Source organism: Zalophus californianus, chromosome 14, assembly GCF_009762305.2.
Source record: "Zalophus californianus isolate mZalCal1 chromosome 14, mZalCal1.pri.v2, whole genome shotgun sequence".
In the NCBI taxonomy this organism is placed as follows: domain Eukaryota; kingdom Metazoa; phylum Chordata; class Mammalia; order Carnivora; family Otariidae; genus Zalophus; species Zalophus californianus.
The window spans coordinates 9,084,645-9,110,174 of record NC_045608.1 but is presented as its reverse complement, the minus strand read 5'-3'; the positions used below and the strand labels follow the sequence as shown (position 1 = coordinate 9,110,174).

General features: G+C 47.6%; 1 protein-coding gene across 6 annotated transcripts in view; it reads right to left on the bottom strand.

Annotated features, from left to right (window-relative positions):
- The window catches only part of CUX2 (cut like homeobox 2), a 324,656-nt gene that overhangs the window by 59,251 nt on the left and 239,875 nt on the right, over positions 1-25,530 (bottom strand). The window lies entirely within an intron of this gene.

Sequence of the window (25,530 nt, the reverse complement as noted above, 5' to 3'; positions counted from 1 at the left end):
TAACTAAGGTTTCCCTCATCTGGAAAATGGGGGAAAAACAGAACCTACCTCCTGAGCCTCTTCTGGGGACTGAAGGATGCTGCACGTAAGTACTTAGCACAGGGCCTGGCACAGAGTAGGTTGTTAACAGCTATTATTGTTGTTGTTATGAAAGGGTCATGCTGGAGATCCAGATATGACACATGTTCTGGGGGAAAGTGGGACACATCTGGGGAATATTTCTTGTCACTGAAAATTACAGAGAAATTGTTAAAGCTCTCGTGAGATGTCAAACAGCTCAACAAATGCTTCCTGACTGATGAAAACACAAATGGCTGGATAATCCCATGGTGAAGAGCTACCTTCATGCATTTGTTCCCTTCCTCACAGACTTTCATTCTGCCAGTGACGTTCATTAAGATGATGTTCCTCAAGTGAAGTTCCTCAAGACATTTCTGGGGCTCAGCACCATCTCATCCCTCTCTGCCCCTGGCTATGAATTCCAAGCTCTGGCCTCATAGCTCCCTTGGTGCTGGCTCTTGGTAGCCAGTCCCCCTGGCATCGTCCTGGGCCTCCCCAGCACATGGCTGGCACGAGCTCCTGGTACCCACAGGCCACCGTCCCTACATCCTCGAGAACACCCTAGATGGAGTATCTTCCTTTGCACTGGAACATCTTTATTCTCCCTGACACTGATATACCTCTCCCTTTGGTGCCAACTTCAACGATGGATCTATGGGGAATATCTACCTGTCAATCTCTCTCTTTCGGAGGTGGGCTCTTCTTAAACCAATCCCAGTGATGCCACTTGGAGGAGTGTCTGTTATCAAGTTCCTTCCCTTGACGTGAGCTCTGTGAGTGCACTGTCTGGTGCACAGAAAGTGCTCAACACAGTTTGTTGAATCAGCAAATCTAAGAGAGTTGCCCCCACTTTAAGTCCTGTTTGTGATATCATTTTGGAGAAATGACAGGGGCCAATTCTGAGACGGTCCATTCATAGAAGTGGCCAACTAAGGCACAAGCCTTGGAGCCAGGCCACCTCTGTTCAAATCCCAGCTCCACCACTTACTATCTTTGTGTCCTTGAGCAGACAGGTCACGGCAATCCCTGTGCCTCTACTTCCCTCTCTGTAAAATAGGAATAGTAACACCACACCCTCCCTTGCTGGAGGATCAGATGATTTAACACATGTAAAGCGCTTTGTAAAACTCACGGGATACATTAAGCCCCATATATGTCACCTCTTGGTATGACCGACCCCTTCCTTCTTGCCTGTTATGGGGACAGGCTCTGTCCAGTGTTGGGTGATAAACCCCAGCTGTGCTTATCTGGTGTCCTACAAAGACCACCTGAGAAAGGCCCTGCCTCCACACCTAGTAGCACACACTGAGAAGAGGAATTTGAAAACCACAGTGGTTCCTGTAAGGCCTCCAATATGGCAGCCGCAAATCACAGGTGGCTACTGAGCGCTTGAAATGTGGCAAGCACAAATTGAGATGGGCTGTGAGTGCAAAATACACACAAGGTTTCAAAGACTTAGCACGAGAAAAAGAATGGACAATAGCTCATCAGCATTTTTTATATCGATTACATGGTAAAGTGATTATTACATCTTGGATATGCTGGGTCAAATAAAATCTCTTATTAAAATTCATTTCACCTGTTTCCTTTTACTTGTTTTTCTTTTTTTTTTAAGATTTAATTTATTTATTCATGAGAGACACAGAGAGAGAGAGAGAGAGGCAGAGGGAGAAGCAAGCTCCCCACTGAGCAGGGAGCCTGATGTGGGACTCGATCCCAGAACCCTGGGATCATGACCTGAGCCACCGAGGCGCCCATCCCTTTAACTTGTTTTTCAGTGTACGTACTACAACCTGTAAAAGTACATCCATGGATCACATTATATTTCTATTGGACAGCACAGCTTGAAGGTTTTACAAGGTCCACAGAGAATTCGTTATTTAAGAGACGTGGGGGAAATGTATGGTTACGTTGAGCAAATGATTTTAAAAAGATCAGTTACAAAAATTCCTTAAGCTCTCTTGTTATTCTGAGAACAGTCTCTGGTCTTTTAAATTCCAGAGGGAATGACAGTCTCTCATTCATTTAACAAAAATTTCCTGAGCACCTGCTATGTGCTAAGCACTGTGGGCTGAGAACTCATGGATGGATTATGCAGACTCGAGCCCTGCCGTCATGGGACTCACAGTCCAGTGGGGAGACTGGTATCAAAGCAGATTCTCCAGGTAACTCATTAATTACAAGTGCTAAATGCTTTGAAGGAAAAGTTCAAGGGGGCCTTGAAAGTGTGTAAGTGGGGAGAAGCTGACCTAGTTTGGTGGATGAAACATTAGGAATTGTCTCCTGGAGATAGGAAACCCACAATGGCGAACATAAAGAATGTTCTAGAATCTAGGAAAGGGAAAAACCACCAAGTGCAGGTAGATTTTTGATCTTGCTGAGATGGACAAGACACAGTGCCTGTTCTGGGGACTCAGAGCTGAGTGGGAGATACAGCTATGCCCAAGAGGAACCACAACATGGGAGGAGGTGATGCAAACACTAGAGTATTTACAGTAATGTGAGGGGGGAGCAATTAATTCAGAGTTTGGGGGGGGCATCCTTGATGGGCCAATAATAATAATAATAACATATATAATATTTAGCATTTACCATGTCCCATATGCTCTTACTATCCGTGATCATCTCTCTCCATGGATACACCAATCACTAAAGGTAGCTGCTGTCATTATCCCGATTACACAGATGAGGAAACTGAGACTCGATGACACTGAATAACTTGCCAAAGGTCACCCAGTCAGTAAATGGCAGAGTGGGATTCATCCTAGGTCTGGGGTTCCAACTCCTGCTCTGATCCAGATGCTGGCCCCTTTCTCCTGGAGAGAAAAACCATCCCAGTCAATGGGGACAGTCGCTTGGACCCCACGTGCTGCCTCATGACATCATCCATGGCTGTACCAGGTCACAGGCTGCTGTGCTGCTGATCTGGAGCCCAAGAAAAGCCATGAGAAATGAAAGCAATTCATCTCCTGAGCCCTAGATGGAAAATTATCAAAGATCAGTCAGCAAAGTCTGAATGTTCCACTTTACAGTTGTCTATGCTGAGCACGTGTGGTGGATGGGGTTTGGGAAAAGGCATAAGAATGTTCCATTGAGGGCGCCTGTGTGGCTCAGTTGGTTGAGCGGCTGCCTTCGGCTCAGGTCATGATCCCGGGGTCCTGGGATCGAGTCCCGCGTCGGGCTCCCGGCTCGGCGGGGAGCCTGCTTCTCCCTCTGACCTTCTCCCCTCTCATGCTGTTTCTCTCTCGCTCGCTCTCTAATAAATAAATAAAAAATCTTAAAAAAAAAAAAAGAATGTTCCATTGACTTGGGGCGCCTGGGTGGTTCAGTTGGTTAAGCGGCAACTCCTAGTTTCAGCTCAGGTCATGATCTCAATGTCTTGGGATTGAGCCCCGTGACCAGCTCTGCACTCTGTGCAGAGTCTGCTTCGAATTCCCTCTCCTTCCCCCTCTCCCTCCAGCTCACACACACTCTCTCTCAAATAAATAAAATCTTAAAAAAAAAAAAAGGAATGTTCCATTGACTTCTGCAAAGGAACTTTGGGCAGGGGTGGGGCAAATACCAGAAGATTCCTTTGATGTTTCCCTGTCCCTGCCTATAGAACCTTCTGCTTTCTACTCACAGTGCTTATCAATTCGTAAGGGCGTGTTGTTTACCTGTGTGACTGTCTCCTTATGATATCAGTCTGCCCAGCAGAGCTACACTGTCCAATACAGTAGCCACTACCGCATGTGGCCACTGAGCACTTGAAATGTGACTATTCCAAATTCAGATGGGCTGTAAGTGTAAAATACGGGATTTTTAAGTCTCAGGATGAAAAGAGGGTTGTAAAATAGCTCAGTAATTTTTTTAAAAAAAGATTTTATTTATTTGAGAGGGAGAGGGAGAGCACGAGCGGGGGGCGGGGGTGGGAGAGATAGAGGGAGAAGCAGGCTCCCCCCCCGCTGAGCAGGGACAGGGAGCCCGACTCGGGGCTCGATCACAGGACCCCGGGATCACGACCTGAGCCTAAGGCTGACGTTTGACTGACTGAACCACCCAGGCACCCCCATCTCAGTAATTTTTTATATTGATTTTATGTTAAAATGATAACGCTATGGACATATTGGGTTCAGTAAAATATATTATTAAAATTAAATTCACCTGTTTCTTTTTACCTTTTAATGTAGCTATTAGAAAAACTTAAATTACGTATGTGGCTTGCATTGTATTTCTACTGGATAGTGTTGGTCTAAATCAAGGGCTGGCAAACTATGGTCCTTAGGCCGAATCTGGACCTTCATCTGTTTTTGTAAATAAAGTTTTATTGGAATATAGTTGCAGCCATTCTTTTATTTATTGTCTATGGCTGCTTTCATGCTATAATGGCCTAGTTGCATAGTTGTGACAAAGACTCTGACTGTAAAATAAAAAATATCTGGGGTGCCTGGATGGCGCAGTCAGTAGAGCATGTGACTCTTGGTCTCAGGGTCATTGAGCTTGAGCCCCATGTTGGGAGTAAAGATCACTTTAAAATAAAATAAAATAAAATAAAATAAAATAAAATAAAATAAGATAAAATAAAATAAAATAGGGGTGCCTGGGTGGCTCAATCAGTTAAGCATCTGACTCTTGGTTTTGTCTCAGTCATGCATGATCTCAGGGTCATGAGATGGGGCTCCATGTTGGGCTCCGTACTCAGCGGGGAGTCTGCTTGGGGGTTCTCTCTCCCTCTGCCCCTCCCCCTGCTCACATGCTCTCTCTCTGTCTCTAAAATAAATAAATAAATAAATCTTAAAAATAAATAAAATAAAATAAAATAAATATTTATTATCTGGCCCTTTACAGAAAAAGTTTGCTGATCCCTGCTTTTGAGACTCAAATCTAATGGCTGGACAATATTTTCAAAAGCAGAGATCAAAAAACATCCTGGAATGGCTCTCAGTTTTAATCAGTTCAAGTTTAGGGCTTCCCACAGTCAAGATGACTTGAAGACAGGGAGCCATGTGGATGCCCTGCCTTGTTCAATCTTGTTTTAGAACAATGATCCTGTCTGTTTCTAGAAGGCCAGGTCAAAATTCCTAATGGCATTAGAGCCTGATCTGGTGCTGGGCCTAATGTCATTAAGCATCTCTTGGCCTTAGTTTGTTCAACCACCAAGTGGGAAGAATACTCCCTATCTGCCTAAGAAGCTGCTGGGGAGGAATGGGCTAACGTGCGGCAAAGAGTCCCATGGAAGTTGGCAAAAAGCTTTCTAATAAAGCAGTTCATTATTCTTCCAACCACACAGGATGTCTTTTCCAAAGTCTGCAACTTTAGTGCATTTCACCCACATGCCCAGACAGGTGAGCTTGGCACAAATAAAAGGCCATGTGTCTCTGCCTCATGGCTGGGCCCGACCACACAGAAGGGCGGGAGAAAGTGTCCAGAATGACAGATTTGGCTTGTGACAGGCGATCTTTGAAGGCCATCTGGGGAAGGAGGAGGTGGCGGCCAGCTACAGACACCAAGAAGGTCACATCAGAAATAGCTCAGCGTCTGATGGAGCACGCGGCATTTACACCACCCGCCGTAATATGAGGGGTGAAAATGTGTTTGGTCCCCCAAGTATGAAAATAACAGGTGCAGAACCAGTTAAGTCAGGGGAGAGGCAAAAGCCTGTTCTAGCCACTTAGCTCTCATCTGTCAAGTGGTTAAAAGTGGCAAATTTGGGGGCCTCCTGAGACTGAGCTTCCACGAGCTGTCCGAGCTAGTGGTGACAATATCCACTGGCTATCGAGAACTTCTCTGTCCAAGCTCTTTACAAAGAATGGTCTGAGCTTCTGGAAACTGAACCTTATTCTGTGCTCAGTGCCTTATCCCTGGATTCTCTCCCAGTTCTCAGATGTGAGCACCGTTATGGCCCCCCATTCTACAGAGGAAGAAACTGAAAGAACCAGTTTGTGGCAGAGGTGGCCCAGAGTCTTCTCATTCCAGGACTCAAGCTTCTAACCAGAAACCACGGCTTCCCAAAGCATTTTGCACGGTCTCCTGGGCATGGAAAGGAGGACCTGTGATGAAGTGTGCACACACTTTCTGCATGGATATGTATAGAATATATCAACAGAATGGATGCTTGGACAAGAGCTGCAGGAAAAAGTCCCCTTTAACTCAGCTTAGCCCAATGTTTTCCCAAATGCATTTAGGCCACAGAACTTTTTGCTTCAGAGAATGAACCTGGAAACTAGGGTTCTGTGGAACACACTTTGAGAACAGCTTTCCTTTACCACTGGGTCCTGGGCTCTGGGGAGGGTGGATGTGGTGGTTCTGGGAGACAGGGCTCGGTGTGTCTGATGTGGCAGGATTCTGGAAGAAACTGAACAATGGGCAGTTGAGAGGAGGCGGGTGCTCCGAAGATCTCAGGATCAGGACCTCTGAGGAGGATGCAGGGGAAATGAGATCTGGGGAGAAAAGGAATCAGCTCAGGATGGCAAGGGGTGTGTGGGACATGCCCTTAAATGCTCTCGGAGGCCTGGTTATCCCTCTGGAGGCCTGGGGTGCAGATCTGAAGGGGTGCGTGGGGAGCAAGGGGGCACGGAGGGCTGCGGTGTTCGTGGTCGCTGAGGGGAGCACGGAGAAGGGGGCACGGAGGGCTGCGGTGTTCGTGGTCACTGGGGGGAGCACGGAGAAGGGGGCACGGAGGGCTGCGGTGTTCGTGGTCGCTGAGGGGAGCACGGAGAAGGGGGCACGGAGGGCTGCGGTGTTCGTGGTCACTGGGGGGAGCACGGAGAAGGGGATGATGGAGAGTCAGCATGGAATAAGGGGGTCAGAGTGAAGGGGGAGCATGGAGTGGGGGCACACACCCGCAGGGGAGCAGTAACAGTCAGGGGGTACATGGAGAATAAGGGGGGCAGGGGCATGTGGAGAATGAAGGGCAGGAAGAAACCCAGATGCTATGAATGGGGGAGCAAGTTGCTCACTGTGGGGGCTGCTTAGGGGCTGGGGTGGTTTGGTGCCCAGGTCCAAGGGGGTGCTGGAGGGGGGACTAAAGAACAGATTCGAAAGATGAGGGGCGCCTGGGTGGCTCCATCATTAAGCGTCTGCCTTCGGCTCAGGTCATGATCCCAGGGTCCTGGGATCGAGCCCCGCATCGGGGTCCCTGCTCCGCGGGAAGCCTGCTTCTCCCTCTCCCACTCCCCCTGCTTGTGTTCCCTCTCTCGCTGTGTCTCTCTCTGTCAAATAAATAAATAAAATCTTAAAAAAAAAAAGATTTGAAAGATGATTAGGAGATAAATTCCTGATTCCGGACAAGATGGAACTAAAGGTGGGGAGGGCCAAGAGAGAGGAGCAGATGTAGGGGGACACACCCAAGAACAGTCTGTAATCAGCTAAAGATCTTTCTGGCCATTGTGTTGAGAGGAATAGAGCTATAAATATTCCAGAGTAGGGGTGGGCCAGCGGTGAGAGGAGGGTGGAAACTGCAGTCTTAGAAAGCTCTAAGTTCTCAAAATGAGCTACCTTATGAGATTCTGAGCTCCCCATCAGGATAGGCATCAAAGTACTTGACTATCTATCTGAGAGGCCTGCATATGGAGGTTTGGCTAGACTATCCAGAAGACTTACATGTGATTCTAAGATGAGTCTGTGTGATAGATCCCTCTTCTTTATAGCAATATTCTGATTTTCTACCACCTGTAAAATAGGATAACTTTTATCCTGTTGGGCTAGTATAGGAACTGTTATCACTAATAATAACAGTGACTACTGAGCACTAACTCTGTGTAAGGCACTGTGTTAAGTGTTGGGCTTGTATTATCTCATTTAATTATAACTCTGAGGAGGTGGTGTTACTGACCATTTAATGGATGAAGATACTGAGGCACAGAAGAGAAAAGGCCATACCATGTGGGAGCTGGGATGCAGACTCAGCTTAACTGGACTCCAAAGCCCATGCTTCTAATCCCCGTTGGGACTGACTCTAGTGGGAGTTTTGTGGAAGCCGCTGGAATGTCTGAAAGAGTGGGAGGAGCTAGGTGGTCAGGGACTGGAAGGCCAGGAGGAGCCAAGCACCCGAGTCTTCAGCAGAACCTGACTGCCCCTGCCTTACACAGTGTGTTTGCTGGGAGCTCCATTCCTGGGTTGAGTGCTAACGCTCTCTCTGCTATAAATCATTGATGTGGCTGAGCAAATGAAAATTACAATTTAATGTTGGGGCTTAAATAAGAAATAAGAGTTTGACTCTTATTTTTGTTGGCTATTGTTGATCTGGGCTATCTCGGCTCCTACCTAGATGGGGCAGACGGCTGAGACCCTCTCTGGCCTTCTGAGGTCTTGGGGGCATTCCCTAGAGGGCCATGGGGGTCCCAGAAAGACCTCATCCTAGCAGCCTGATTCCAGATTCCAGATTCCAGATTCCTGGAGCCAGTACCAGACACTTCCAGATCCCGACAGGATGGAACAGAATTAATGCATCTGGCCACCTGTTTCTATTTTGAATCCTCAGGTGTAAACCCTAATTTGAATTCCATGCTTGAGCTCTGAGACCCGCCCCCCCCCCCTTCTAGGGCTGCAGGTCCAGCTTCTAGATTCTCCCCTCAATGCCTCAACCTGCAACGGTGATGGACATGGGCAGGAGCTCAGTAACTACAGTAACAACAGGTGTGTTTACTGAGCACCTACTATGTGCACGCCCAAGGGGAATCATCCCACCCCCTCCCCAAGTCCCTCAAACACATACTGAGTGCTTTACATGTATTAGATCACTTGATCCTTGCAAAATTCCCATGAAGTGGTGTTATAGACTGAACTGTGTTCCCCTGAATCCATATGTTGAAGCCCCAACATCCAATGTGACTGTATTTGGTGACAGGGCCTTTAAAGAGGTATTTAAAATTAAATGATGTCAAAATGGCAGGTCCCTAATCCTATAAGACTCAAGTACTTTTTTTTTAAGATTTTATTTTTTTATGTAATCTCTACCCCCAATGTGGGGCTTGAACTCACGCCCTGAGATCAATAGTAACATGTTCTATCAACTGAGCCAGCCAGAAGCCCCAGGACCAATGTCCCTATAAGAAGAAGAAGAGATCCCAGGGATGTAGGAGCACAGAGGAACATAGTGAGAAGGAAGCTGTCTATAAGCCGAGGAGAGAGCTCTCACCAGAAACCAACTGTGCCAGCACCACGATCTTGGACTTTCTGCCTCCAGAACTGGGAAAAAATAAAATTCTATTGTTTCAGACACCCAGTCTGTGGTATTCTGTTAGCCTGAACTAACACAGATGGGCTCTATGGTTATTCCCATTTTAAAGACGAGAAAACGGAGGTACAATGAGTTTAAAAAGCAACCAAGGATGCAACAGTTCTTCAGGGAGGCATAGGGTTTGGGCAATTTGCCTTCTTGGGGACTAAAATATTACTTTGATAGGAGGCAGAAAGAAGCCAGCAGGCTGGGGCCCTTTAACCAAGAGGATGGACAAATAGTTGTTAAGGGGGACCATGTGACACATGCCAAAAGGGGAAAGCAGCTGTTTGATAGCAGAGGTTTGAGATTTTAGAAACCAGTTCTCTTCCAGCAGGTTATACTTTTAGCCCTAGTTGGTTTCCACTGAATGCACTGGTGAGGTGAGTCATGCAGGCATCCCTTCCTGAGGAGTCATTCCCAGACTAGTCCAGCTCCAGATGCCACCTCCTCAACCCATTGTTTGTCAACTCTTAGGTCTGAGCCCCACCATGGGAGAGTGGGTCTGTCTGTTCATCGCTGTGTACCCTTCATGCAACTCTGTGCACAGCAGGTACTCAATAAATGACTGCTGAGGGATGCCTGGGTGGCTCAGTTGGTTAAGCGACTGCCTTGGGCTTGGGTCATGATCCCAGGGTCCCGGGATCGAGCCCCGCATCGGGCTCCCTGCTCAGCAGGAAGCCTGCTTCTCTCTCTCCCACTCCCGCTGCTTGTGTTACCTCTCTCTCTGTCAATTAAATAAATAAAATCTTTAAAAAAATTAAAAATAAATGACTGCTGAATAATGAGCCTGTGTTTATGTGTCAGTCTTGGGGGTGATTCTAAGGCTGGAGAGAAACTGGTGGAAGTGGGGGTCCCTCCTTATTGAGCATCTCTTAAAGATGGGGTCTGTTCTAGGCATTGGGCATTCAGCACCAAGCAGGACTGAATCAAACCTGTACCCTTGTGGATCTGACACTCTAAAGGCAGAGGTGGACAATAAAATAAATCATAGTATAGAATGTGTGAGTGTGACCAAGTACAGGGGAGGAAAATAAAGCAGGGAGAGGATAGGAGTCTGGGGCAGGGTGTGTGCTGCCTAGCAGGGCCAGGGAAGGCCTTGGGGTTAAGTTGTGCAGTGATCTGGGGGAAGAGTATTCCAAGCAGCGAGAACAGCAGGTGCAAAGGCCCTGGGGCAGAAGTGAGTTCAGCTTGTTTGAGTAACAGCGAAGAGGCCAGTGTAGTGGGAGAAGGTGCGTGAAGGGGAAGAGAAGAAGGGCAGGGGTGGAACCTTGCAGGACACTGTGAAGATTTGGGACTTTTTCCTCTAAGGGGGATGAGAAGTCCTGCCAAGGTTTGAGTAGAGAAAGAGACATGATCTAACATTCGTTTTAACAGGATGCCTCCGCCTGTTGCTTGGAAAATGGACTGAGGCTCTCTGGGGTAGAAGCAGGGGGACCCGGGACGTGGCTACTGTAACAGTCTGGGTAAGGAAGGATGGCTGCTCAGAACAGGGTGGTGGCAGCGGAAGTGGGAGAAACGCTTGGGTCTGGATGGATATGAATTTGAGCCACAGGCTTTGTTTCTCAGGAACACAGGGGCAATGGGGGGGGTGGGTGGCAAGAGGTAGAGGGGAATCAGGGAGACTCTGCAGTTGGGGGCATGAACAACTGGATGATCTTAAATGGCCACTGCTATGATTTTTCTTCCTCCTTTGCAGCCCAGCACGGGACAGGTCAGGAGTGGGCACTAAATCAACACTGACTGAATGAAAAAATGAATGAATGAGATAAGGAGGGAATTTAAGAGGTTCTCTGAACTAATCTTTGCAAACTACAAACTTAAATAAAACCCCTCATCAAGAAGGATGATGTAGAATAATGCCCTCCGAGTAGCCCAAACTAAGCTGTGGTCTCGGAGGCTCTGTAGAGGTCTCTTGGAGGCTCCCTGATGGAGTAACCATGCAGCCCAAGGTGGGAGGGGTCAGGCCCACGATGTGCCCCCAGAGGACCCCGGCGCTTGTCTTAGGGAAGCCAACGGGAGGGTAGGAAACAGGAGAAGCTAGACCTGGGAGTGAGCAGATGTGGGTTCTGGTTTTGGCTGGGGCCTTGAGTCCCTACTCATCTTTGAGCAAGGCACACCCCCTTTCTGAGCCTCAGTTTTCCCATCTGTAAAGTGAAGGTGCTGGCCTTAAGTTCCCTTCCTACTTTGTTGTGCAATGGTTCTAACCTGTCACCTAGGCAGACAGGAAGACAGACAGTCTCCTCCCCACCCCACTGGTATTTTAATCAAAGGCAGTGCAAGGCCTAGGAGCCCACCAGGCTCTGACGGAGGGGTGGGTCTGCTGGGAGAGGATGAGGCAGGGGAGAAAAGCACTGTGCAATTTTATTCTAATATTTGTAATTATTCCCAGGCTAAAAATAAGGCACAGAGAAAAGTGTTTTCAAACGTCGGCATTAATGAACACTTTTTACCCAACATAATACAGGCCCCCAAATGCATTTGATGTTAGGCTCCCTGAGATCTCGTGAGCAGCGCCCCATGCCGGGCTGGCTTTCATGGCTTGGAAGCGGTGCAAAAATGAAATGTCCCACAAGTGCAGGCTGGCAGGCTTGCTATTAGCAAGAGTATAATCATCAATTACGTCCAATCACAAACTACTGATTTTATAATTATCAAATGAAGTTCTAACTTCTCACCTCTGCTCAGTGGCAAACTAATATAATCTCTCAGTTCAAAAAGGAAGCTTTTTTTCTTTTTCCTTTTCCTCTCATGCTCTCTCTCTCTTCTGGGGAAAAGAATTTCCAGGCCTCCACGTAAGACTGCATTTAAATTGCTTGTCACTCAAAACAAAGGCGAACCACTCATTTGTAATTCACCAGCCACCTGAACAGACTGCCTGTTTTCCTTTAAGCATCCATGCACTGAAGCACAAAGATCATTTTTCTATTGTTAAAATTGTATAAGCCAGGGCTTTTTTTAGCAGCGAATACACAATTTCACTTCTCTTCCGTGGGCTCCCGGCATAAAAGGGACAGGAGGTTTTCTATAGTGCCTTACAAATAAATTTCGCTTTGGGGTATTAAAAAAAAATCAACTATATGCACATATAATAAGCCACAAAGCTTATTATCAAGGCTATGGGCAGGACAGAAGTTACATTTCTTGTCCTGCCTGGGGTGTGGCCAGTGGATGAAGCTGGATGACTGAGATTCATTCTCATGGGTGCTGGAAGCATCTGTGTCCAATTTCCTCTTTTGGGGAGCTGCAGATATGGCAAACGTGGCTCTGTGCTGATTGGCATTTGGCCGGCAGGCTATGAAAGCAGAAACAACCCAGGGGTGGGTGCTCCCAGCTCAGCCTTGCTGTTCTAGCCAGAGGCAGGCTCCAGCTCTGTGTCCGACTTCCTGGCTACCTCACCCCAGAGGAACAAGCCATGGATGGCTGTCACGCAGCCCCTGCATGCAACTGACTTCTTGTGGCTCAGTCTTTGAGGGCCAGATTTGCTTCGCTAACAGCTCAGTTTTTCTGCCTAACCGATTATAATAATAATATTTCCAATTTTAATCTAGAGCTTTTTATAATGTACAAAGACCTTTCACAGAAATTAGTGCATCTGAGCCTCCACACACTCCCAGGGATGGCCCTAGACAGGGAGGATGGTTGTTTGAGAGGCCCAGAGAGGCTAATACAGTGGCTCTGAGTCACACAGGAAGGGCTGAACTAGGGTGTGAATGGGGTCTTTGGACTCAGAGCCAGCTGTGTGGCAGGGAATTTGGGGCTGGAATTTGTGCGACTCCCAAACTTAAGTGGGAAAGTAGCTTCCATTTTGGGTAAATTAGAACAGACTCAGGTTCACCTCTAAAATGTCCCCTTCTTGTGCCTGAATGTGCTACACTTCCTGAGTGGGAGAGTAAAGAACGGGGTTCCTGCCAGCCCACCAGAAGTTATTCATAAGCTACAGCCGGTCTTTCTCTGCAGTAGCCGTGGGGACGAACAAAGATTCTTGATTTAAAATAACAGTGAAACTATTCTGTATGATGGTGGATACACGTTATGCCATTTGTCAAAACCCATAGAATGTACAACACAAAGAGTGACCCCCTAATGTAAATGATAGACTTCAGTTAATAACAATGTATCAATATTTGTTCAGCAATTGTAACAAATATACCTCACTAATGGAAGATGTTAGGGGAAATGGTGGGGGTGGAAGAGGGAGTATATGAAAGCTCTCTACACTTTCTGCTCAAATTCTCTCTAAACCTAACTAAAACTGCTCTAAAAAAGTCTATTAACTTAAAAAAAAAAAGACAGTAGTGAACATGTATAAAGCAGTTACTATGTGCCAGGCACTGCTGAGTGATTCCCACATTAACTCATTTAATCCATACAATAGCTCTATAAGGTCAGTATCATTATCTCTCTGATTTTATCGGTGGGGAAAACAAGCATCAGAAGGTGAAATAATTTGCCCATAGTCACACAGCAGGTGGCAAAGCTAGGATTCACGCCCTGGGCTCCAGAGCCCATGCCTTAGCTGTGAGAGTAATGGGGTTATCACTGAGTTTTCACCCAAAGCGTGTCCCCTTCCCCATGGGATACGGTTGTGTGTGAGCATCCCACCATGCTCATGGGGGTCACAAAGTGCATTAGACTAGGGGTCATGAACGGTGAGGTCCAGGTCCAGATGCACCCCAAGGACATATTTTCTTGGACCCTCCAGTGTTTTAAAAATATTTGAGGCATCAAAATTCATCAAGTTACACACTTAAGATTTGCGCATTTTACCGTATGTAAATTACACCTCCATAAAGTACTGTGAGCTTGAAAATATGTGCATATATATTAAGCCAGCATTTAAAAACCAGAAGAGATCCAAATTGCTGGTTTCTCTCGGAAAATCAGAGGATCTGGCTACCCTGGGCCCACGTTTCCACTGACAACCATCGCCTGGAGCCAACTAGCTGTCTTCTGTTGAGACAGGCTGGGGGTCTGCAATTCACCCCAGCCCCCCGTGCTCCTGCAGTATAGGTATGGGCCTATCTGGACCCCCAAAGCCTCAGTGTTTTCTTTCTGTCCTAGACAGACACCACTTTCCCCCTTGCTTTGTCTTCACCACATTCTTCTTGAGTTCTCACACCTTCCTACCTCCTCCCCGCCCCCTTCAAACCCGTGATTTTGCAGTCCCGATGAGAACCAGGAGTGATGAGCAGAGTGTCCCATACTGGTCCTACTGCTTGCTTCCAGGCAGCCCCGTGTGGCTGGCAAATTGACTTTCCAAACTGCAACAAGATCTTTGTGTGAGCTCTCCATGGATTAAAAACAGAATGGTTAGGTCCTCCCACTCAAGTCCACCAGGCTCAGAGAAAAGAGGCCATTTAGAGCATCTGGATGATTCTACTTTTTTGGTGGTGAGTAACTCGTAGGCAAAGTTGAGAAAGACCTAGCAGGCCTTGGCATTCTGTATGTTCTGGTGGGAGTGATGAAGCCAAGTGGGGCCTGGAGAGAAAGGGGTGAGTTCACAAGTGAGGGGGAGAGAGGAGCAAGGGGGTGCATGTAGCAGAGGTTCAATAAAGGCCTGTGGCTTCAAGGAAGGGTGAGAGAGCATAAGGGTTTTGGAGGCAAGGCTGAGTGACCGGGGTCTGAAGCCTGCATCCCTGGCTGTGTGACTCTGAGCAAATCCCTGAGCTCTCAGAGTCTCAGCCTTCATAACTGTAAATGGGTACAATGATATGAAGAGCTGCTGGGGCATCCAATCAATCAAGGCAGTAAAACAGCTGACACAGTGCTCGCCTAGCTAGCACTTAATGAATATGCACAGGATAGATAAATGAACATCCTTTCTTGACCTCTCTGTGCCTCCTTTCTCCACCTAGAGACCAGCTTGGGTATGGAGACACCAGCAGCTAAAAGATAATGCTTTGTTCACTCTTAATATGGAACGAAGGTAGCCAAGTCATAGATGGTTCTGGGGATATCTGGGCAAAGGGTTCCAACAGAGTTAGAAGTTGGTGCTTTCCACAGGGAATGTGGGGGTGGAAGCTGCTGGAACATGAGGGCCGGAGCCAAATTGCCAGTGTGGGTAGAGGGTCAGGGATGCCAAGAACCACCCCAGCCTGCCCCTCTGAAATAACAACCAGCGCCCTCTGAAATGCAGGGTAGTCCAGGGGTCAGCGCGCCGGACTCAAATGACAGCTGCTGCCTCCCGAGCTGGCTTGATGACTCTGACCTGGCCCCTGAGCTCCTGCTGCCCCCATGCTCAATCAACCACGTGCCGTGGCATCCTTGCCCCCGGAGGGAGGACTGCAGGGGTCCCAGGTGGCCGCAAGAGGGGAGACTGTGGAAGTTCTCCAAAATGCCAGCTCAGAAGAGCAGAATTAAAAGAGCATGCATGCCCTTTATGGAAAGGCGGCCACCCAAATGTCACGAAGCGCCACCCTGCCCGGGCTTTTAAATATAGCAGTGTCCTTTCTGGATGTCTCTGAGGAGTGTGACTTGAGACAGGCCCATGAGAGCCTCAGCTGGACACTCAGGGCACCACTCAGCCGGGGCTGCACTGCCTGTAACTTCCGGCTGTGGTTCTCAGCTGCCGCTCAGCTTCCCGAAGGAGGCTGATTCCATTCCCGGGTCCCTCTCACTTCTCTGTGGCCCTGGGCAGCTGCTGGCCTACCCTGAGTCTTTGTTGCCTTATCTCAGGGTTACGGTAAGGATTAAAGGTGATACGCATTGAAATTGCTTAGCTCACGGACTGGCAAACAGACAATGCTTAATAGAGGTTGATTCTGCTGTTATTTATTATGATCTTCAGTGTGCCAAGCACTATGCGAGGATGATGAGCCCTAGACCCAGCCAACGAGTCCTAGAGTAAGAGAGATAGGCCATGGAAGAGGGCAGAAAGCAAGCAGTACTTTGAAGAGTGATTTATCCTGCAGAGGCACTGCCCAGAGGAGGGCTTCAAGGAGCAGGCACTGGCTCACAAAGGATGAGCAGGTCGTTGATGTGCAGCGGAGGGAGAAGATGGTGTGTGCCAAGGTGGGAGGTGAGAAACAGCCTGGTGTAATCAGACAATATTCATTGTCCCTCCCTCCAAGTCTGAAGTTGCAAACAGGGGGTCCGTGGTCCAAATCCTCTCACGTACTTGGTTTTGTTCAGGTTTAAAAAATGTTCATTTTAAAGCCAACATTTAAAAATCAGGAGGTTTTTACATAAAAATTGAGATTTCCAGCTTGTCTGGAAAAATTAGAAAATGCGGCCACAGCAGGCTCACATTCCTGCATAACAAGACCATACAACCCCCCCAGAAAGAATAGCGGATACTTATTGAGTACTCAAAGTGTCCCAGGCATGGTTCCTAGTGCATTACACACACACACTAAGTCTAAAAATCCTCATAAAAGTCCTATATGGCAGGTGCAGGGATGTGCTGTGCTAGTAAAGGTTTAACAACTGGCTATCTGGTGGGGGGAAAAAAAAGGCCCTGCTTTGTAAATTTTGCCAATTTCTGTGGCATAAATATTCCCACTGTGGCAGATTTCAAGCCACCTCACTGACCAAAGGAGTGCACTGTATGAGCCTCTCCAGAACATCAGTGGTAGGTGAAGTTATTGTTTCTAGTCCCCAGATGAGGAAACAGGCACAGAGAGGTCAAGAGACTTGCTCAAGGTCACACAGCAAGAGAGTGGGCAGAGCAGGGATTTGGAGACAGGCAGCCTGGCATCCAAGTTTGTGCTCTCAGCCTCCATTATGTGCTGCAAGACCAGACTTCTACTGTTGGCTCGAGCTGGGCAGAGGCCACTCCTTAGGTGGCACACAGAGCCCAGGCTTGCCTGTCTCCACTCCCATCACCTTAGCTGCGCCTGCATTGCTCATTCAGCTTACCTGCAGGGCCCCTGCATCCCTGCTTATATCCCTGCTCTGGGGTATGAAATGGCACCCTGCCCCCAACTTTCCCCCTCACTCTACTGGGAACCTCATCAGGTACCTGGACACAAAGAGAAGGCACCCAGGGTGGGGGACGAGCAGCTTCTTTTCCTCTATCCCAACCCCATCCCTTAGCACCTGGCACAAAATGCCAGCGCAAACCTTCTAGTTCAAATGTTCTCTCCACTTTCTCTCATTCTCTCTCTGCCAGGAGCACTACCAGCATCAATTTAATGGAAGCAATTTTTCTGTTCCCCTTTTGGTCTCCCACCACCCAATATGACAAAACCTGGAAACAACATGATTTATAGGGAGAAAAATATAAAAAACAGTTCACCTTAGGTTAGAAATGCAAAAGTTGCTGTATCCCCTGTACTGTTGGGAGAAGGCACTTCCATTTATCAGGGGAAGGGGGCTCAGATGGGGAACCCCATCTTCTTTGCTGTTTTCTCAAAGATAGGCAGCCCCTGCAAAGCCCCTGACAACTCTCATCCTCCCAGCTGAGAGCCCAGGATGGCAGCTAACGAGGGAAAGGCATATGTTTGGTGGGAAACGTGGAAATAATCAAGTGAGAGTAGATTCATGTAAATAATTTAATTACCTTGCACAGCTATGAAATCTCTTGGTTTCCGCTTCCATTATTAATGATGAATGTTAACTATCAGAGGACATTGGCTGAGGTTTCCTGACACACTGGGGGAGGGAGTTTAGGTGTTCCCAGGCAGCCATACCAGGCTTGTCACTGATCAAAATGGTCCCTGCCTCCAGCTGACCCCCACCACCATCTGGGATTGACTGTGAGATGCATTATGTACATCGTGATGGAAGCACCCAGCACCACCTAAGAATAGACTTATCAAAAACACCGAACCTGAACGTGATCAAGTCTCTAGTCCAACTGTGCACAGCAAACACAGGGGACAGAGGAGCAAATTAGACCAATACGTAGGGACACAATCAGAAAAATCTCAGCTAGGGCTGAGGGGACTTGCTCAAGGTCCCACAGCTAGTGGTGGAGCTGGGGTTTGGACCCAAGCCCATGAGCACAGCATTCTCCTGAGACCATGTGTGGGGCTAAAAAAGCGAAGCTGGGCTTCCCAGAGGGTGCAACAGGGGACCAGAAGGGCCCAGGAGCAAGGAGGGTGCTTCTGCTACATGGGGCAAGGTCTGTCATCCTGTTCTCTCTCTAGGCTGGTCTCAAATTCACACTCCTGAGATAATGAGTCTCGTTGGCCTTGCTTGAGATCAGGGTTGGACACTGGTGCAATCAGCTGTGATCAGGGGAAAGTCTTAGGAAAAAAAGGTCCAGTTACTTCCACAGGTAAATTGCCAAAAAAAAAAAAAAAAAAAAGGGCTGGGGCATGGAAAGGGAGTTTGCAGGTGAGTGGAAGTAGTGCGGCCAGTCTGTCCCAGCGTGCCCGCGGCTTTCCCAGTTTTAGCCCAAAGACTTTTGTACCTCAAGACCTTCCCAGCCTTACAACTGGAAGTTCTGCATCCCAGTCCAACCAGGACAGCTAGGTTGCCATACTTAAGAGGCACATCAACCAATCCCAACGTGTGGGCCCTGTAGGAGTCCTGATATGGACCAAAAAAGATTTAAAAAACGGAAGAGCCAATCAGGGACACTGAAGCGTAGCCTGGATATTAGGGGATAGTGAGAAACTACTGTTAGGAAACAAACAAGTAACCATGTGTCGTAGGCATATTAACTAGACTTAATTGTGGTGCTCACTTAGCAAAAGAGACACATAGCACACCTGAAACTAATATAATGTTATATGTCAATTACATCTCAATTAAAAAAAAAAAACTGTTAACAAATTTTAAGTAAGTATCTGCAGGAACCGAGTAGTGACGCCAGTACGGTGAAGGGGTAAGATGGTAGGGAGAGGTGGGCAGTGGGGAGCACAGATGGACCAAACTGGGAAGAGGCTGGAAGAGGCCTGACGGCCAGCTTACTAGCCTACAATCTTTCTTCTTCCCGAGACGGGCCACAGTAGCTGATGTTTATACTAAGGCATCTTCCCGTCCACAGCTAACTGCACCAGGGGCCGGCACCGGTCTCAAGCTAGGCTAAAGAGCTTCATTATCCCAGGAGTTTGAATTTGAGACAGGTTGATTTTGATTTGTATGGGTTGTTAGTGTCAGTGACTGTGGGGTGAACCCAGAGGCTGAGATGGTTGTTATGGGGGCCACCTTCTATCTATCACATGTGAGAAAGCTGGCCTTGGTAGGCAGGATGAACGACCTTGCCCCTTGTAGCAGAAGCACCCTCCTCATTTCCATGCCCTTCTGGTTCCCTGTTCTACCCTCTGGGAAGCCCAGCTGTGCTTTCTCTGGCCCCTCATGTGGTCTCAGGAGAGTGCTGTGTTCATGAGCTTGGGCTCAAATCCCAGCTCCACCGCTAGCTGAGGCACTTTGGTCAAGTCACCTCAACTTGACGAGCTTCAGTTTCTTCTGTAAAATGGGGAGAATACCAATTCTTCCCTCACGGGACTGCTATGAGGATTAAATGGCACAAATGTGTCTGGTGTACAACAGATGCCCCATATCATCACAGCCAACACAGTAATAAATTCTCTTTGTGAAGGCTAACTTCAGTGGATGTTTGTTTTTTGCAATCCAAGGTTTTCTCTTAAAATGGCCCTCCCAGCTGCCCTCGACACGGACATCTCCCACTTCAAGGCTTGGGTGGGGCTGGGGTTCTCCTCTCCTCCTCCCCTAGGCCTGGGACAGAACCTAGACTGAGAGAGAATGCAGACGCAGGTACTGGATTGCTCCTGATGGCCCAGGAAGCCCTGGTGTTGCTGTTCCCCCACCCTACTCATTACAAAAAGCAACAGGCAAGGCAAACAGATGGCTGAGAGATGGCTTTTTTCCTCTCCTCCTAAATAACAAGGTGAAAAAAAAAGGGAAAGGAGATGAACAGATTTCTACTGTCTAGGAGATCAAAGAGAAATGGCCATTTCCGCTGATAAACTTCACTTAGATGCTGTCCCTGCGCCCAGGCATGTGATCTCCTGAGGCGGGACTGGGAAGGGTCTGGCTTGCTATTGCCTGTCGATGTATCATTAATTTCTTTTTGTTTCCTGCTATGGCGTACACCCGACTCAAGGTGAGAGAACGCAACTGGGCTGCGACTTCTCAGATTGATAGATTGCATTTCTGTGCTGGGTCCGTTTCATGCTTGGTGACTTTGCAGCAAAGCAATTATCACTGTGGAATGCATAATGGCCTAATTAATAACTGATGTCAGGTTGGCCTCTGAGCCATGATTATACCTTGGCAAGCCAACTTTTTTTTTGTTTGAACATTCCAAGAGAAAAATATTATTATAATTGACTGGTTAAATTGTCAAAGTGTCCCTACCCCGTGGACACGAGGTGTAGTAGGAAGCACATAAAGCCTGGAATAAAGAGAAGTGTTCTGCTGCCAACTGGCTGTGTGACCTTGCCCAGCATCTCAGCATCTCTGCGCTTCAGTGTCTGCACCTGTAAACAGAGACACCTTTCTGGAACTGAGTGGGATACCTGTGTGTATATATATATTTTATATATGTATATATAAAACCTGGGCTATCTACCTCCTATTTATTGCTGTATCCCCATGGCATGGCACACAGTAGATGCTTAATAAATAATGGTTAAAGTAAAGGACTCTGGAGCCAGACTGCCTGGGTGCAAATCTTGTTTCTGCCCCTTATGACCTATGTGACCTTGGGCAAGTTACCTAACCTCTCTGGGCTTCATTGATCTCATTTGTAAAATTTTAATAATAACATCTGCCATAGGGTGGTCATAAGGAATAATGAATTGGTATCTGTAAAGTGTTTAGAATGCTGCCTGGAACATGGAAACCGCAGAGTCATGTTTGCCAATCTCACTATATGTCCACATTCATGTAATAAATATTCATACAGCACCCATTGTGTGTCAGGCTCTGTGTGGACCTCGGAACATAATAATCTACAAAGCGCTCCTTTTTTCTTTTGGTTAAGTGGGAGGGACAACCATTATTTGAATAATTACACAAGACAAATATATAATTATAAACCATGCTAAATATTGTGAAGGATGCCACGAGTGTAAATAACAGGGAAGTATGATTAAATTTGGGAGGTCACAGAGCCCCTCCTGAAAAAGTGACATTTGAATAGCAACCTGAAAGACATGGAGGCATTAGGTCAGTGGTTCTCAGCAATTGTGCCCCTCAGGGGACACAGTCTGGAGATAGTTTTGGCTGTCCAACTGAGGAGAGAGGTTCTTCCGACATCTAGTGGGTGCAGGCCAGGGATGCTAGTCAACATCCTACAATGCACAGGACAGCCCTCACAACACAGAATTATCTGGTCCGAAATGTCAAATGTGCTGAGGTTGAGAACCTCTGCGTTAAGCGGACAAAATCGGCGGAGAGAGTGCATCAAGCAGAGGGAAGAGCATGTGCAAAGGCTCTGAGGTGGGGAGAGCATGTGTTCAAGAAAGTACATAAAGGATGCACAGAGAGAAGGGGAACAGGGTGAGAGATAAGGCAGAGGCTGGGGGGCTGAGGGCCTGTTTGGTTAGAGGTCTGGATTTCATTCCAGCCTCCAGTGGAAGTTACTGGAGGGTTATAAGCAGAGAGGCATGCCATGTGCTGTCTGCCTTCTTAAGAGCCCACCTGGGCTGCTGGCAGAGAGTACTGTTTAAATTAATTTGGAAAACAATGGAGCTGGATTCTGTGATACCTAATTTTCAGAAGCAGCAGAGATGTCAAAACCCTATCCCTGCCCATTGAAAGCGCCTCTTCCAGAAGGGATGGCAGAAAAGGCCCAGGGGATACAGGTGAAGACAGGGACCTGGAGGGCCAGGACTCTCAGTCAAGGTTATATTTGGGGTGGAGCCTTGAAGGACAAGCAGGGATCTGCTGGGAGCTTATGTAGGAAACGCATTCTGGGAGAAGGGAACAGAATGTGCAAAGGCTCAGAAGCCCTGCACAACAGCTCTCTGTCCAGGTTAACTCGGAGTCAAGCTGTCTGGAGACAGGGATGAACACAATGACCTTCCTTTGTCTTGGATGCTGGAAAGTTTTTGCTGCTTTTAGAATGCAATGTGTTTTTTGGCAATTATTTGTTATTTATCTTTGTAATTATTATAGGAAAGAAAATTAAAGCAGAGAGATTTGAAAAATCTTTTTATGACTCAAAATGCTAGGCAAGTGGCAGATCCAAATTTGAACCCAGATCTCACACAATTAGGTAGAACATAAAATAAATAAAATCTTCTGGGCATTTCTCTTGAACCAATGTCAATCAGGCTGTAGCCTCTAATCCTTTGGCTTCTTTGAGACTCTCTCTCTCCTTGTCTCACCTCAGGGCATGTGGTTAAGAGCTGGGCCTGGCACTCCTTAGGGACTAGAGTAGAATTATTTACCTCCCAGGCAGATCTGATCTCCAAAACAGAAGCTCCTGGGCTGTTCACCCAATCTCCTAGCTGTTTGGCCTTCATGCCTCAGTTTGTTCATCTCTACAACGGGCACAATATCAACCCCTATCCCAGAGGGTTGCAGCAATGATGTCAAAGGCCAGTACTTGTAGAGGGTCTGGAAGAATTCCTGGCATATACGGAGCACACAGGAGGGTTTGGCTGCTGCTGTGGTTACTGATGTTTTTATTAGTAATAGTATCCTCACAGCCTGCAGAGTGTCTGAGGAACCTGCTGGTTTAGCATCTGCCTTTTCTTAACCCAGTTTTCGGTCTGACTCAACAGGAAAAATTATGTTGATAACAGGGACTGTTTCTTGAGCACCTACTGTGTGCTAGGCATAATCTTATGGAATCCTCCACAACAACCCTCTTAGGGAAGGATAATATTATCCTTGTTTTCCAGATGAAGGAGATGAGGCTCAGGGAGGGCAAGTGACTTGCTCAAGGTCACACAGCTGGCGAGAGGCAGAGCCAGGTTGAGTCCAGGAGTTCCTGGCTCCTAGAGGCTGGGTGTCCAAACCAACTGGGATTGTCTTCCCAAAACCAGCTCTGCCTCCGCCTCTTCTGTTAATGCTGTCATGCCCTGTTGCCCTCTGGAGCCTGAGACCCAGGCCCTGTATCTCCATCTGCCATGTCTAGTCTGGGCCCCACTTCCAAGCTCTTTCACACCAGCCTTGTCTTTGCCACTCTTTTGCCCCTGCCTCAGGCCAGGACACCATTATTGCTGTAGGTCTCAAATGCTCCAGATTTTGACTCTTGAGTCAACCCTTTCCAACCCACATACCTCCAGAGGGATCTTTCTAGAAAAGGTTTCTGGTGCTGCTATCCTCATACATCAAAAGAGACTCTGTAGCACCTCCTCTGCCCATGAGACAAAACGCAGACTGAGCCTGGCACTCAGGGTCCCTCTGTTGTACCTGAATGTCCTTCCTAGACTTGTCCTCTCCCCCGATCCCCATGGATCATAGCTCCAGAGAGATTTAGTGGCACTGCCCACTGAACAGCCACTGAGGAATAATTAGTCTTCATTTTAAGCCTTCTGTGTGCTATGCACTTAGCTAAGCACTCCACCCCCATGACCATCTCATTTCATCCTCATGACAAACCTGTACAGTAGGCACCAATTTACTGATGAGGAAACTAAAGCTTGGAATGAGAGGAAGTGACCTGCCTGAGATCACCTCTCCAGTGATCCAAGTGGGGCTTGAACCCAGGTGTGCCTGATGCCAAGGCCTGTGCTCTTTACCGCCACACCTCATTCTCCTCTCCATGTTCCATCCTATCCGTCTTCCTCACCTGAGCGCAACTTCACCTCCTCCGGGAAGTCTTCCCTATTGCCTGCCTATGAAATAATCATTCACCATGGCACACAGGGCATTTTCCTCCTACTTCACTTCTGCTTCCTTTCCTAGTGGACGTGAATGTGGGTTCCTTGGGGGTGGTTTGGCCTTCTTGTTGGGACAGAGCTCATTTCTTTCCTTAGTCAGTCCAGCACAGAGCAGGACACACAGTAGGGGCTTTAAAACATCTGCCAAATTGTTTTTTTTTTTTTAAAGATTTTATTTATTTGAGAGAGAGAATGAGAGAGAGAGAGCACGTGAGAGGGGGGAGGGTCAGAGGGAGAAGCAGACTCCCTGCCGAGCAGGGAGCCCGATGTGGGACTCGATCCCGGGACTCCAGGATCATGACCTGAGCCGAAGGCAGTCGCTTAACCAACTGAGCCACCCAGGCGCCCATCTGCCAAATTGTTAAAATCCTTCCTTGCTCTTGCTTTGCTGCCCCTTGGATTTGGCAGACCCTTGAATTCCATTTCCCATTCATCTTTCCAAAATGTACTGATCCTGTGTACAAAGCTCTGTGTTCTGGGCTCCATCCTGTTCCCCAACAGCTAATGAGGGAGGTGCTTCATCAAGCAGGGAGTCTACAGGGCAGCAGAGACGGTTATGTGCTCACATAACCCTAAGTTTTTCTCTCCTTCTTGGGCACACAATGTAGACTATCTTTTCAGCCTCCCTTAAAATTGGACATGGCCTTGTAATTGAAATCTGGCCAAGGGAATGTGGGCAAAAATGATGTGGCCACTTCCAGTCTGGACCTTGAGAACCTCCCCAGAGATCCACCATGTTTTCCTTTCCCCCGCTGTGTCAACCAAAGGAAGGAGACTCTGGGACACAGTGGAGGGCAGAGCCAGAAGATAAGACATGCCTGGGTCCCTGAATGACTACGGTGAACAGTCCTCTTCCCCCCATCAACCAGCACTAGATTGTGATGTGAGAAATAAATTCCAGCTGTGCTCAACAGGAATGAGCCTCCTAGTACTCATGCTGACACACATGGGTTCAAATCCCAGCTCTTCTCCTCAGTGGCTAGGTGATCTGATGTTAACCTCTCTGAGTCTCAGTCTCCTCCTTATAAAAGAAACACAATCATCTCTATTTTAGAATTCCCTAGAATATTCCACAACATCCCAAATGTCAGACAGTCAGCCTTGAACGTGGCACCCAGGAGGAGCTCAAGAAATGGAAATACCCTCCTGCCCCTTGGCCCCACCTCCATGTCTTAGAGCAGGGTCTTTGCTTGGTTCTGGGACATAGGATTTGGCTAATCTTCATCTTTGTTGGTCCCTACTAATATTTGGGTTTATGTATTTTAATTGTTACTATTTTGTGCTTATGCTGGGAATAATTTTATTACAGGGCAGGAGTTTATAAACCTCAGGGAGGAAACAAATACGAGACCTTTGTCTGCTGCAGTGTGGGTTCCAGGGCCAGGAGAGGGGAGAGTGGAGAGACTTTAGGAAGTGGCCTTTGAGGAGGGGAGGCAATGGGTACCAATCTGCCAGGGTGAGCCTGGTTCAAGGTGATGCTGTGCTTGGCCGGGTGGATCTGGGGGTGGACAGAGGCCAGGG